Raw genomic sequence first — 14,887 nt, forward strand, 5'->3', positions numbered from 1 at the left:
TTTTGTGTAAGATACTGAAAAAGACCTCTGTGGAACAAATCAATGGAAAATATTCCGATTGCCTTACTTATGCAGAAGCAATCATGCCAATGCCATCAAGATCCTCCAATACTCAGAGTATCACAGGAACTGTCTAAAACAAGTAGATCAAAGTTTACAGACACTGGAGGAGATCTGACAATGGCCAGTCAAGAAACAGATTATAAACTGGTTCCTGCTACATTCTATATATGTAGATCTGCTGCTGAATAAAGCCACTCCTGAAAGAAGATGAACACATATGAAGTCCTTTAGTTTCTATTCATGGATGAGGCATATACCTCTCCAATAAAAAGTTTTTTTAACGGTATTACATTATGCATAATGAACTCATTTGTGCTGATGAATTCCCAATCACCTGCAAAAGGTGCTATAGTGTGTCCAGAGACAAGCAACAGAGCTGGGGAAAGGGCTGGGGCACAAGTCCTATGAGGAGTGGCTGAGGGAACTGGGGGTGTTTAGTCTGGAGAGGAGGAGATTCAGGGTGAACCTTACTGCTCTCTACAGCTGCCTGACAGGGGGCTGCAGGCAGCCAGGGGTCGGTCTCTTCTGCCACCTAACAAGCGACAGGACAAGAAGAAACTGCCTCAAGTTGTGCCGCGGGAGGTTTAGGTCGGGTACTAGGAAAAGTTTCTTCACGGAAAGGGTGGTCAGGCATCAGCACAGGCTGCCCCGGGGAGGTGGTGGAGGCACCGTCCCTGGCGGTGTTTAAAAGACCTGTAGATGTGGCACTTAGGGACACGGTTTAGTGGTGGCCTTAGCAGTCCTGGGTTAACAGTTGGACTTGATGATCTTAAAGGTCTTTTCCAACCTAAATTACTTTTATAATTCTATGATTTTATAAAAGCATTACTTCCGCAAGCCGAAAGAAATTCCAACACTTACAAAAATGCCAAGTCTAATTGGGACAACATAAGTACAGAGAAAGACAACCTTTTGAGACTGAAGATTGAGCTTTCTGGCATATCTTTATTTTGCCTTTATTTGTTCCTATTACTGACTGTTTATCTTCCAACAAGTACCTAACCTTATTTGAATGTTCTATGGCCTAGCAACTATCACTACAGATCCTCTTAAATGCATCTAGCCGTTAGACATAAGCTGGGCATAAATGCCTGCATTCAACTCAAGTAATCTGCATAAGGTACAATATACGCAGTAAAACTCATTATATGATCTAACAGATCAGGGATGAGTATATTAAATTAAAACCACTGCATCTCCAACGACTGAAGTAAATGCTTTAGCAAGTAAGATCTTTGCAGATACTTTTTATAAATAATGGCTGTATACACCTTTTCTGGGTGATGGTTACAGTAAGTAATAATAGTAGAGAATGGCCTTGCTTACTATTTACTGTTCAGTAAATAGATGTTTACAATTTAAAAGGACTATTTATCCAAACTCAACATGCTTCTCAGCTCTAATTTGCTGATTCATTTCAACCTAAGGGGTTGAACTGGAAAATAAAATGAGAAGTGGTAGGAACTGCTGGCACAATTACACCCTTTGCCTCAAGGAGCACAAAGTGGGAATTAGGCATTCATGGTGTTTTCATGCTCCAGCCATCACCCAAACACCAGGGTGGTACTGACTGGCGCTCAGAATCTATGAGCACCTGGTACAGCTCCTTAGTTATAGCCAGCCTTTTCTTTTTAATTAATCACATAAAATCTTAGAAAACTTCAATAATGCCAACAGATGGATTAAAAGAGAAACAATGTTGTTACACAGGCAGAGAGGGAACCAGAGGGAACTTTGCAGAGCCCAGCAATATGCAACTGCTGCTCCTAAGCATTATGCAGATACAAGGAAATAATGTAGCATGGACAACCTGTAATAAGCTATCCAATAGCAAAACATTTCTTTATCTTTGGAGGGAGGGTGCTTAAAAAAACCCAAAACAATCAAAACTCAGCCATACTATGGTGACCTGTGTACAGATCATGCAGACAAAGACTAGCTCTTTAAGTAAGGTATAACACTGCTAATGACCGTGAACAGATCTGGGCTGGAAAACTGAAGAAAGCGACCCGCTACCCAAGGAGTACAGTTCTAGGACAAGAGCAGAAACAGGAAAGCGTACCTTGTCTCCCAGGTAGTCTCTTAGTTTTCATATGTGATAAGATGACACTGTGATAAACCATATTCAAAGGACTACATCCAGGAGGTCCCCCCTAGTCCTTGATTTCAGTGTTTCTGCCCTACTTCCTCTACCAATCTCAGGTGTGCTGTATGTCAATTAGTTACATTTCCTAGAGCTTCTCTTCAGCATTGCATGTGCAGTTTCAAATTACCTGATTTCCTTCACTCCTTTATTTTGCAGATAATGCTTTAACCCCAGTATCATTAGTAATTAAGTCCTGACTGAGATTTGTTTTCCCCCCAGTTCAGCATGTCTCTGTAATAGGAATTTATGACCACAAATTGTAAAGAAACTCATTTATGTACATGGGAAATCCATCCTTTCAGAGTTCAAATCAGACAGGTTTTCAATGCAGGCAGAAACCTGCAGCACCCCACTAGTGTCACAGTCCCTGTGGGAGCTCAGCGCTTCTGAATAAGCCCTCAGCAACTCACAGAAGGAAAAAGAAAAAAAAAAAAAAAGAGGAATGTATTTCATAATCCAATCTTTTAAATATACGAATACAGAATGACTTACCATTGCTGTAAACAACTATTCTGTTTACAGTGCAGAGAGAGTTCTTGTGCTTTGAAGTTCTTCTGACTAGGGTATATAAATTGCAGGATTAAATGCTATCACCTCATGTAAGTGAAGTACAAATCTGTCGAACATGCCACACTGACAATGGTGCAAAGAGCAATGCAAGTATATCCCTGCTACATACAAGTTCTTTTTAGAAATGTCAGGAAAAATACAACATAAAAATAATGCAGCTTTTTTAAAAGACTGCTCAAACCTTTTTAGGGATATCCTATGCTTTCTGTAGAAGAATGCCCTTTAGACTCTTATCAGGTTTATCATACAATACAATACACACATCATGAAAAAGACAGCAAGCAAGCATGCTCTGAATCAGTAAGTTCCATGGCATAACATTTAGAAAAGAAAAAAGATCAGAAAAACCTGTACAAGTTTCCATTGACCCACCAATTTCAGAATTTAAGACTTCACTGGACTATGAACTCACACACATTGACTGTTACACAGCACACTGAAACACAGTGGCCTGTCACTGTGCCATCACGTTGCTTGGACAAAACAGATCCTGGAGGTGCAAAGAGATACAGCAAGTCTGTTATACACCTTGATAGGCTGCCCTCAGAGCTAATCATCCTAACAAAACCAAGTTAGATATGCCTTTTTATATAACAAGAACCAAAGGCACTTGATTGATGTGCCTACATTTATGTAATGTTGCAGAAGGCAAGCAAGATACTGTCTCCCTTTCCCCTACTCTCACTGCTAGTAATCTTGCAGAGAAAAATCTACTGAAGAGACTTCTGCTCTACTTAGTTACTCCTGGATTGTAATCATTCTGCACTTTCTTTTAGGTAAACCGAGTCTATTGAACTCTAAGGCTTTCTCTGTTCAGGATTTTCTTCAGCCTGCAAATTTTATTTATGTCAACCCAAGACTATTTCTCAACATCTTCCTAAAAAAGCAGACACTATGTGCAATACTGTAGCGTCCTTCTCAGCTGCTCCTTACTCACAGGTGAAATGAACTCTCCCAAGTCAGGATTTTCAATTTTATCAGTCTTAAGGTCACTACAGATCATTTTGCTGCAATGTTATGCTAAATTCTTTCGCTGCATTGCTTGCTAACTATGATCCTAGATCTTTTCTATAAATTCTCCTTTCCAAGATACTGTTCCCCTCTTCCAAAGATTCACATTTCTCATCATTTGATATATAGGCAAATACCAATTTTGACTGTACTCAAAACTGTTCTTTGTTTAAATGAAGCTAATTTATAAAGTCACTCAAACTGCCATCTATGCCGTTCTGCAATGTGTCGCCTGCCAGTTTTGCTAACAGCAAATGTATTTACTTCTAGATCATAAAATAAAGTGTTGGAAAGCACTGGATGGAATGCCCTGAAAAACCTTAGTAGAAATATTTCTGTTCAGTAATGCTAGAAAAGGACTATTTTTTTTGTGCATGACTACTTTTAGTATGAGTTTTAGTGATACTATGCAGCAAAAATTATTAGATATAATTGTACAGTATTAGATTAGCTCCCTGTAATGCTGTCACTGGCATGAAAGGAAAAGGCTATGCCCCGAATCTCCCACTCCTGCTCTCAGCACAAGCTCACAAACACCTGAAGAAAGGTAACAGAGTGTTCCCATGCACCACCTCCTCCCCGCCTAACTGCTGTGGGCCTCCTGCACACACCGTTCCACCAAGCTGGTTGAGTTCACTATGCCAGTTCACCATCCACAGTCAAGTGCAGCAGGTGGCATTGCAAGGTATGTCCTGACACCTCAGATGTACAATGAGAGAACTGCATCTTACAGTCACAGAATCACAGAATGGTTTGGGTCGGAAGGGACCTTAAAGATCACCTTGTGCCAGCTCCCCTGCCATGGGCAGAGACACCTTCCACTAGACCAAGCTGCTCAAAGCCGTATCCAACCTGGCCTTTCTTGCATTTTGCAGTTACACTTTTCAAATGCATTTTCAATAGATGTCCCTGGCACAAGCACTATTGATCCCATTCCTCATATTCTTCAACAATACCACTAGTTATATACCCACAGGAGCATCAGTTACGGACTTCTGTTTAGTGTGCAACCATATACTGTACTTAAATATACCAGATTTATAACACAAAGCCACTAAGTTTCCTTCATTCTTATTTGACGAATACACACAAAGATAATTGTGGGTCAACATTTTGCCTTCGTGAACATTATTTCTCATATAGATTTTTCTTTCAAACAATGTTTCTAAGTGTTTCAGCAGTCACTTGAACATACGTAATTAAGACAAGTTTCTGCTCCTGGACAAAGATAAAATTGTAATAAGCTACATTGCCTTACAAACGCTGTATTAATTATATATTTATATATATAAAAATTAATATTAATTATATAGAGAGATATAATAATCTCTAAGGAGAATATATTCTTACAGCAGTGTACAGAAAACGTTACAGGCCATCAATATCAAATTATTAATTCCAACATAATATCTTGAGCAGATTTTGGCACATTCGAAGACAAAGCTACTGCAATTCTTTATAGACAATTGCCCTGTCAAAGGGTTTGTTTTTTTCTTTTTTTTTTTTTCATAATTCATCCATGGCATCCATAACAAAGACTTATCAAGACCTCACAATGAAGCCACTGACTGTGAATGGCTTAGTTTATAGCTCTCTCTGCAAAGCCAAAGGTGAGAAAGACCTGGTCAGTAGCCTGCAACTACCCAAAGGGGTCGCATCCGCTCTGCATGAAATGCGAACGGATTATCACATGCAAAAATTTGGATTACCTATACATGCATAAAAAACACATTTTTTAAATATTACTACTAATAAAATGCCCCTCCCCTAGAAATATGCTGAAGAAGAAAAAAAAAGAAGCCAGAAACGCTAGACTGAGATTGAAACACTGACAAATCTCAGTCTGCCACAAGAAAAGATGAGGTCAAACCTAAACAAACATGCACCTCCAGAACATCTTGTAAAAATCCACAGCTGTGAAAACCTGGAAGTTTCAAGATTAACTCCGTTTCACCTTGGCTCCAGCCACACCGTTTTCAAAGACATTCAATAAATTCTGATAATTGCAGTGTAAATGGAGGAGTGCATGCTGGAAAACTGGTATCGGTATAGGGCAGCATGGCAAAACTCCATGGCCGCACGTGAAAGAAGATAAGAGAAAATGTGAGATTGAGAGGAAGTCCTTTCATCTAACAACAAGAAGCTGACTAGATGCTACCAATACAAATCTTGCTCAGAAAATACAGTATAGAGTCACAGGGCCATCCACATGAGACCACTGACATCACAGTAAAACACTAAACATAATCCACCAGAAAAGGAATGTGAAGACTAAAAGAGCTGACCAAAATAATCAGAGTCTGCAGCAATGAAACACACAGCAAGTGTTTAGAATGGTTCACATTCACTACCTAGTAATTGTGGTTAATGATGAATTTCCTACAGAAACATCAGGCAAAGCACAGCATCTATAGGAATACCGACTGTCAGTTAGTGCCTCAAATTGCTGCTTAATTGTGGCTGCCAGCAAAACATACAACAAAAGCAAGCAATCTGCTTGCTCTGCTAGAATCCATGCAAACAAAGGATGATTAAACATAAAAGAAAAAAATCTGCAAGCAAATTTTAAAGATTAACTTATTTTTATATATTCACCCCTCAGGTACTTTCAAATGGTTCAAAAGACCCTTCCCTACATTTTGATGAACAGTATGAATTTATCTAGTACTCTATTCAGACTTTAATACTTTGAGAATCACTTTGCAGACAGGTTTCTATCTTATTTCAGACATTCTTATAGCCATTTCAATTTTTAAAAATTATTAAGCAACAAAGAAGAAAAAGTCAACAATTATGTCAGCGGAACTTGAAGTCCCATGACTACAGTTCTGTCTTTAACTTCACAGGGGGCATCAAACAGCTTATCTTCATAGAAGAAACCGGGTATCACATCCGGCTATCTAGTGCTGGCTGTTAAGGCACACACAGCCCTGCAGTCACTTAAGATTTCAGCAGGCACTTAGGGAACAATTTCAGTCATCTGCTCACTGTTGGCACTGAAAGACACAGATGTTTACAACATGAAGAATTAATTAAAGTACAGCTACAGTATGACAATTCTGAAACCATGAATGTTACCAGTAAAACCACTGTCGTTAACTTATAAATTGCCACTGAAACCACCATAAAAGGAATAAAAATCCCCAAACATACCAACAAAAAAATCCCAAGTGTTCAGTTCCTAGAAACAGAGGATGGCGGTAACAAAAGAGAGGTCAATTTAAATTCCAGGTCAGCATACTCCTCTGAAGGATTAACAGCTGTGGTTCAGTAATATTAGTATTGCATTTCTCTTCAGTCACAAGGAATAGTCTGCTGGTTTATGCCTCTATGGTTACCAAAAAACTACATTCCAGATATTTTCATGAAATATAGCTATAAACCATTTTTTTTTCCGTTTGGAAATTAAGTAGTACTTCATTTTAGCAATGCTACTCTTCAACTGACAGGTAATATAAAAGAGCTATTTGTAATCACTCTTAGAGAACTATTTTCTCTCTGAGATTTCTAGTAAGTTTAATTAAACAGATAATTAGGATGAAGCATAACTTACATAACAGGTTACAGTTTCTTTCAGAACAATTATATAATAATACAGTTAAGTACAATTGAAACAATGACAGAGTTTATTCATGTGTATCACGGCTCCAACAGATCTCCATCTCCCTCAAACACGCTTTCTACACTACAAGACAGGAAAGTAAAGCAGTGGCTGAAAAACTCCATCACAACAGCTATTGTCTCTTGCCCACAGAAGTGAGAGATACTTGCTAACAGGGAAAATACATGGCATCTACCTCAGAGAGTTTCCTTACTACATTAGAAATGCTGAAACAGTTTTAATTCCTTGACTATAACTAAAGCCCTGGTTTAAAACCTGTCTACTTAACATCGTTTCTCCCCATCAGAACCATTTTCTGAGAGGCAGCAAGGTAGACTCCTTTTCCCTGTCCCCTGTTTAATTTAAGGAGGCTGCTGCTAGAGTCCTCTACCTTCACATACAGGACCAGTAGCTCAGGGGTACGTGAAAGAATCAACCTTCTACTTTCCTGGCCAGTTATCCACAGCATTAGGTGTGTCACTGTCCACAGAGCCTCTGGATCCAGGAAATCTTGGAGTCATGTCACTTCTCCCTCACCCAGAAAGGCAGCAACGTAATCAGTTTCTCCATTTGCATGGTGAGGCGCTATTTTACCACTAAAATGCAACCCAACTGTATGTATTTAGCATATTGGTTTATATTTCAGACAACAGGCTGCTTGCATCTCCTCTACTGCACTTCAGATACATTAGAATGCTACTGATGAACACAGCACTTAACAGAAGTGTTTGCTAGAGGTCTGTCCCAGGTCTTTAAGGTAATCCCCCTTACAGTACCATGACAAAATAAACACAGCACACTCATGAAACACAGCACACTTGTGAAACACAGCTGTCTAAATTATATAACAGCATCAGCAAACTCCTCTGGGTAAGGCAGAGAAGACTGGTGGGATGTCTCACTGCTTTCCTGGCTTCACACATGGCATGCACTCTTCCTCCTCAGTTTATTTCTACTGCTGACTGCACAAAAGAAATTCAGACCCAGAGTTTAACAATGGCATGGAAAATAACTAATAAAAACAGGAAATCACCACTGAGAAGAGACAAAGATTTAGAGTAGACTCTTTCCAATGACATGTAACTGAAGCGCAGAGAAACCTCAATTTTCTTCTGTTGTAGTACTAACTTACACAAAGATACTTCATGCATATGCATACCCCTGCATGTAAACAAATAAACGTACATGTGCACTTGTTTAACTGTTTCCAAAAGCCCCACCTCTGGAAGGGCCAGAAATCTCTCAATGGAATCAGTCTAAACTTGGGCATATTAAGTTACCTAGCTGCCAAGTTCATTTGGTACAGAAGTACTCAGACTTCCCAAGGAAATGCTCCACGCACAGACATTTCCTTCTATTGCCCTCTGGCAGCTCAATTGTTAAAGAAAATGCTTGCATCCCCTGTGCATACTGATCTCTCCACATTAGTTGTAACACTGGAGACAACTGTCCCCAAAGTTCACCCCCTTCACTGCAACACTTAAGACTTAAAGAACACTTCTTAATAAACTAGTCCAAGCAAAAGGTAATGGGACTGGAGCACCGCCCTACAAGCAAGGGGGTACTGCAGTCATCACACTGTCACCGATCAACAGAATATCTGGGATAGAAGACAGGGAGTGGCTTCATTTAGTGATACTGGTAACCGCTAACTTGTGCAGAACATCTCCAAGGGATTGAACTATGAGAGAGACAGAAAATGTAGAAACACCGTCAGCAAAGTCTAACAGACTTTTTTGCCTTATTCTTAGAACTCTGACAAACGTTTGCTCTACATGTTCCACACTGTTTGACAGAATTCTCAAATTTTTATGATAGTGTAAATATGGTCAGGTGAAATAGCCAATATAGCATATAAGCAATTTGTCACCTCAGCTAAAGAATATACCTGAAAAGTGAAATAACGTGTTGACTATAAATTTTGCATGCTACAAGATCAATATAAACATAAATTAACAACCAGGATCTGTAATAGATGTGCTTTCAGAAACTGTGTGATACATGAGATTATATAGAAATCAGTAATGCAAACATGCATGTATACATTTTTGTTATATTCTTGCATTGTAAGAGATTATATACCTCTTCCTTTCTGGAACTGAATACTAGAGTCCTTTCAGGGAATTCCTTTCAATGGTAACTTCTGTTGGAAGAATTATTTTAAAGGCATTCATCACCCTGCTGCATTACTCTTAAAAGAAATAGAAATGTCCTAACTGTTACACATAAAGCTGGAAATGTCTCAGTTGTTACACATAAACCTGAAAATATGTGCTACACATTTGAACACGTGCACTTTTGAAAAGCTAACTAGACATTATTTTTAGTATTAACTACTTTGAAATTAACTTTAAAAATACAGAATCAAAATATTTCTGAAGCAACACTAACAGAAAAAACGTTTGCTTTCAGAGAATGACCACAACAGAATTAATGTAATTCAGTGAAATTCACTAATGTCATTACTTCTTTATGCAACAGGAGTTCAGAATACACTTACTGGGTTTGAGTAAAAAAATCAGCAGAATCAAAAATACTTCTCGGAGAGAAGAAACAATGAGGGCCTGCTGTTGTTCGGCACTGGAATACAAATCCATGCAACTTTTACCTTATATGCCTAAAATTAATGTTAAAGTATTTTACTAGACTGAGGTCAAAGTCATAAATTAAACTTCTACAATGGAGGATTTGCCTCACTTAAGGAAAGATGATTATTTTGAGACTGTTCCACCTAATGAAGTGAAATTGTACTGGACTTCATTTTGGATGACATTACACTGCAAAGTTTGGCACTTATTACTTAACTAGTAAGCTACACAGTTTTCCAAATGCAGAATCAAGTCTCCTAATCTTGGCCAAAATGCTGTCAGTTTTAAGTGTGATGCACCTTGCAGTGGCTGCAGCTAGCTGAGATTCCACTCGAGCTAGCTAGGTAGCTCAGCTACAGAGGCAGACTTAGCCCCAGCCGAGTGAACGGCCAAGAGAATCTGCAGCAATACTCGTGCTGGTTAACCGAAGCAGAAATCCTTACTGTTGAAGCTACAGTACTTGATAGAGAAGTTGGTAGTTAATAATTAACTCATCTTTACCACTATGACATTGAAGAGTAAGGCATACTATTATCATACAAACAGAAGCAGAAAGTCAGAACTTGGTGAAAGGATTTCAAAGAGTGGCAGCATCCAGCTTTCCCAGTACACAGATTAGCTCCCTTCCCACTGCAACCCATTACCTGTTAACAGAAGAGCCTTAACACTACTGGAAACTACACAAACAAAATAGGATTATAACAGCACAGGAAAAGTGTAAGAGAAAAAGATTTAAAAAAAAAATAAATCCCTAAACACAAGAGAAGCAAGTATTAAATTACCGAGTTAGTTCCTATGAACAAGAATATTCTGGCAGAAAAGTTTACACAGGCTCTCATCAGAAACAGATCATGCAATTATTTCAGTTTACCTGTTTAAATCACTTACTGTATTTAGCAAGTCCTTCTTAATACATGCCTGTAAAAGCTCGAGAACACTTCTGGCAGCGCACCTGTCTATGTAGCTGTTCGCAACACAGCTCCTTCTTTGAGGCGCTGCTTCCTTCCTCGTTTAGCTCTGTAGCCAGGGTAAATACTTCCACTTATCTCATAAGCAAGAAAAACAAAGATTAGCTTGAGCCTGTGGAATTAAAATTTACAAAAATATTCCCAGCGCTGTTTGACTGGTGTTTGTCTTTAGAGCAAAGCAGGTAGAAGCTCAGCCACTCCTACTCTTTGCAGCAATCTGACTTCTTGTTATGTTGTGGCTGCCCAACAGCAGCCGTTACCTTCAAATACACAAAATTTGGCAAGCAAGCAAAAGAGCCCACCTAGGAGATGGAGTTTAGTACACCGTGCAGTCTAGTCACATGGTGAGTGAAAAACTCCCTATGCAACTTCTATCCTGCAGTCTTTGTTTTTTTCTGAAAAAATACTTTAAAAAAATATTTTAAAAAGATCCTAACACAGAAACTAGGCCCCTGAAAAAGTTCTTGGTAAACAAGCCGACACACTTCTTCCATCTGGCAAAAAAGCAAATCATAACTGCAGTGCTGGGTTGATGCAAATTTTTTTATTTCTAGACCAGTTCACTCAAATGCAAAAGTGCAGACAACAATAAACTCTGCCAAATATGTTTCTGGTTTCCTGACAAAGAATCCCACCTTGCCATGTGCTCTATCAGCCAATCTGCACACATGGACACTAGCAGGTGAAAAGTTTCAGACCATTATATCTTGCAGAAAAAGACAATATTGAGCTCTACACTGAACATCACTAAAGCACTTTTACATATGCTTTGATGTTAAATTGTTTGCTGAACTGGGATCTATTGCCAGCTCTTCTGAACAAGGTGTTCAGGAGGAATTGTAAAAATAATACATATTCTGGCCTCAGAAGCAGGGAACATAGACATTTTTCAACACTTAACTGACACAAAAAATGCACAAATAAAATAGGGACTCAGCTCACACAGACCTGCACTGATACAAAGGGGAATTCAGGCAGATAAAAGCAGTGCTGGAAATTTAACAAATATTCCCAATCTGAAGAATGTCTGTTTATATTATTCAGGTTAATGACCCAGTTTTCAGGGTCCCAAACGCTTTACCAAAGTCTAAATACCAGGAGATTTTAAATCCTCCTTTTATCAAGTCGGGGTGTGGGTGGGGGTGTGTGTTGTGTGGTTAGTTGGTTTGTGGGGGCTTGGGGGGGGGGGGTAGTGATGTCTTTTTTAAGGATTAATGGAAGAATTCAGAGAAAAATCCCTGTCTATTGGTTTTAAAGCTTGGTTATTCTCCTTTCTGTTGGTTTTCTGCATGTTGACCTTCAAAACCAAAGCAAACAAACAAAAAGCAAAGAGCATGAAAGGTGTTTGAGTTCACCCTTCCAATGAAGGGTCACTAGTAAGTAGTAAATTATTAGTACTAAAACTATATTTTGCATATCAAAATTCTGAAGTATTTAAAATTTTACTTTTTTTAATAAAAAAGTGTAGTCATGTTTGGAATCCTTTCCTTTGCCCTTATGTATCTGTAAAAAAATGTGCAAAATATATCTTCTCTCTTCTAACATGTTTTATTAATACCAGGTTAAATGAACTGAAGCTGGGAGAGAGCACATTCAGAAATGTTACTTAAAACAGCTCAGTGAAGTTTAGGGCAGGCACTTTTTTCCCCTGTGTCTATCATCTCTGGCTTCTTGGTTTTAATGTGTTCCAATCTAAGGGTTGGGTTTTTTTTTAATTGTAGTTCTTGTTTTATATTTCATTATATCAAAACAACTTAAGTTCTAAGAATAAATGCATTTGTTTCTGTTTCCAAATCTAAATAATTCAGGAAGATGAAGTAGTAAAAAGTTTTGATTCTTAACACGTAAGAAAATGCTTGAAGGAAAAACAAAACCAAAAACAAAACACAAGAAAAAAAAACCAAAACACTCTCTATGCTTTTTTTCTTCTTGGGCTGACAAGAGATTAGCATACCACATACTTATTTTAGGCATTTATTTTCAAGTACGTGAGTTCTCCTTTTTTCTGTTTCTTCCAGAAATTTAATAATGTATAGTACTGGACGGTATGACTGAATTTTCTGATCTTCAATTTTATCAATTTTCAAGAACTAAAGGACACAACTTGCTGTTGAAAAAGACACTCTTCCTGATATGACATCAATAAAAAACAACCGTTCTTTCACTTTTTATAAATTCCTTCATTTATTTCTTGCACCTAGGTTTTGAATAGACTGTGGTACACGGGAAGTCAGTCTCCTGTCTTTACATAGGTATGCCACACCACAAAAAAACCCTGCAGTGCCAGATCAGCCATCTCATTCATTGGTCAAGTAAATCCTGTGGATTTCTGCTTCTTGCTCAAGCATATGACAGGTGAAAGTAAAGCTATAAAATTGTTTCAATTCTTACTGCTTTCATTTGGAATTTTTCTTCTTTTTTAGCTATCTCCTTCAGGACAACTAGCAGGAGCTCTCCTAATCCTAAATGTACATCAATCAGTGCCTCAACATCACCAAGGTTTGTATCAATACTTCCCTGCTCCCCTTTCTTTGCACTTTGTCAGAAATCTCACCCTCGCTTACTGCCAGGTTTTCCTCTGTAGTTTATTGCTGTTGCTTACTAAATCCTGTCTGCTTAAAACTTAAAAAAAAAAAAAAGGATAAAAAGAATTCATAGTGTTGCATTAGCATATCAAAACAAAGTGACTCAATTTGAACACAACCCCTCTGCAGTTCAGAAATTTCTGACTTCAAGGTTAGCGGAGACTGGTAGGATTTATGAGAATTAATTTTAATTATTTATTAAAGATCAAAGCTCTTCATTTTTGTTGGCTTTGTCTTGCTAAATGATCTCATGAAAACATTATGGGGAGTCGAGTTTGTACCATGAAAACCAAAAGAGCTATTCCTGGATTCATTGCCTAAAAGGTCAGAAGCAGGTACCAAGACATCACTCACAAGAACAGCTTCCAAGAACCCCTCCAGCATCTTCCCACCACAGACAGCATATTCACCTGTTCAGTGATTGGCCATACATAGTATAGATGACCCACAGTAAACTCAAGATAAAATATTCTATTGGTTTAATCTAACGCTTGCATGAAAACTGAGTTCCAGTTTTACCTTTATTTAACTTGAACATACATGCCAAAAATTTTATCAAAATAATTTTCCCAAAATTTTATTACAAATGCCATTTTTCTTCCTTTTACTTGATACATTCTAATCCTGCCAAATCAATACATCATAGGATTTCTTATCCTAATTTAAAAAATCTCTTCAAGTTTTCCATATAGCTATCTTATATTCATCATATTCTAAGTCACTAGAACTCATTTTTCCCTTTGCATTTTGAAAGCCAAATGCTTCATGCATTTTAACAGAATTAAAACACTTCATAGCAAGCAGTTTCAATTTAGAGATTTTACAATATTATTCAATTTGATTTAGATGAATCTTCAGTCTGAACTGCCCCAGTAGTTCTTACTTTACTAAGTCTAATACAGTTTGTACTTTGTCATCACGAGATGACACATACCAAATTTTCCCCAGATTTTTGTATATAAACACATATATGAGTTTAAAGTAATGGCACTTAAACCAATTAAATATCATTATTTTAATCACTATTGTTCTGAGATCTTGCATTTAGTTGCTGGTTTTGCCACATTTTTATTTTATGCCACTTCAAAAATTTTGTAGTTCAAATCAATACAGGGAATTAGTACAAGAAAGCAAGGGGGGGAGGGGGTAGTGTTAATGTCATCCTGTAAATTATAGGGTAATATTCAATACTGAAATTTTGCAACTTCTCCCTCCAAGACAGTAATTGAGAGCAACTGTTGCAAATTAGCCAGGGCTCAGGACTTCATAGCTGAACATGACAACTCCCATACTCATGACAAGGAAATAATTCTTACCCTGGCCAACAAATTTCTATTTTTTACTCACTTTTGGCA

This window comes from Falco biarmicus, chromosome Z, assembly GCF_023638135.1.
Source record: "Falco biarmicus isolate bFalBia1 chromosome Z, bFalBia1.pri, whole genome shotgun sequence".
Taxonomy (NCBI): domain Eukaryota; kingdom Metazoa; phylum Chordata; class Aves; order Falconiformes; family Falconidae; genus Falco; species Falco biarmicus.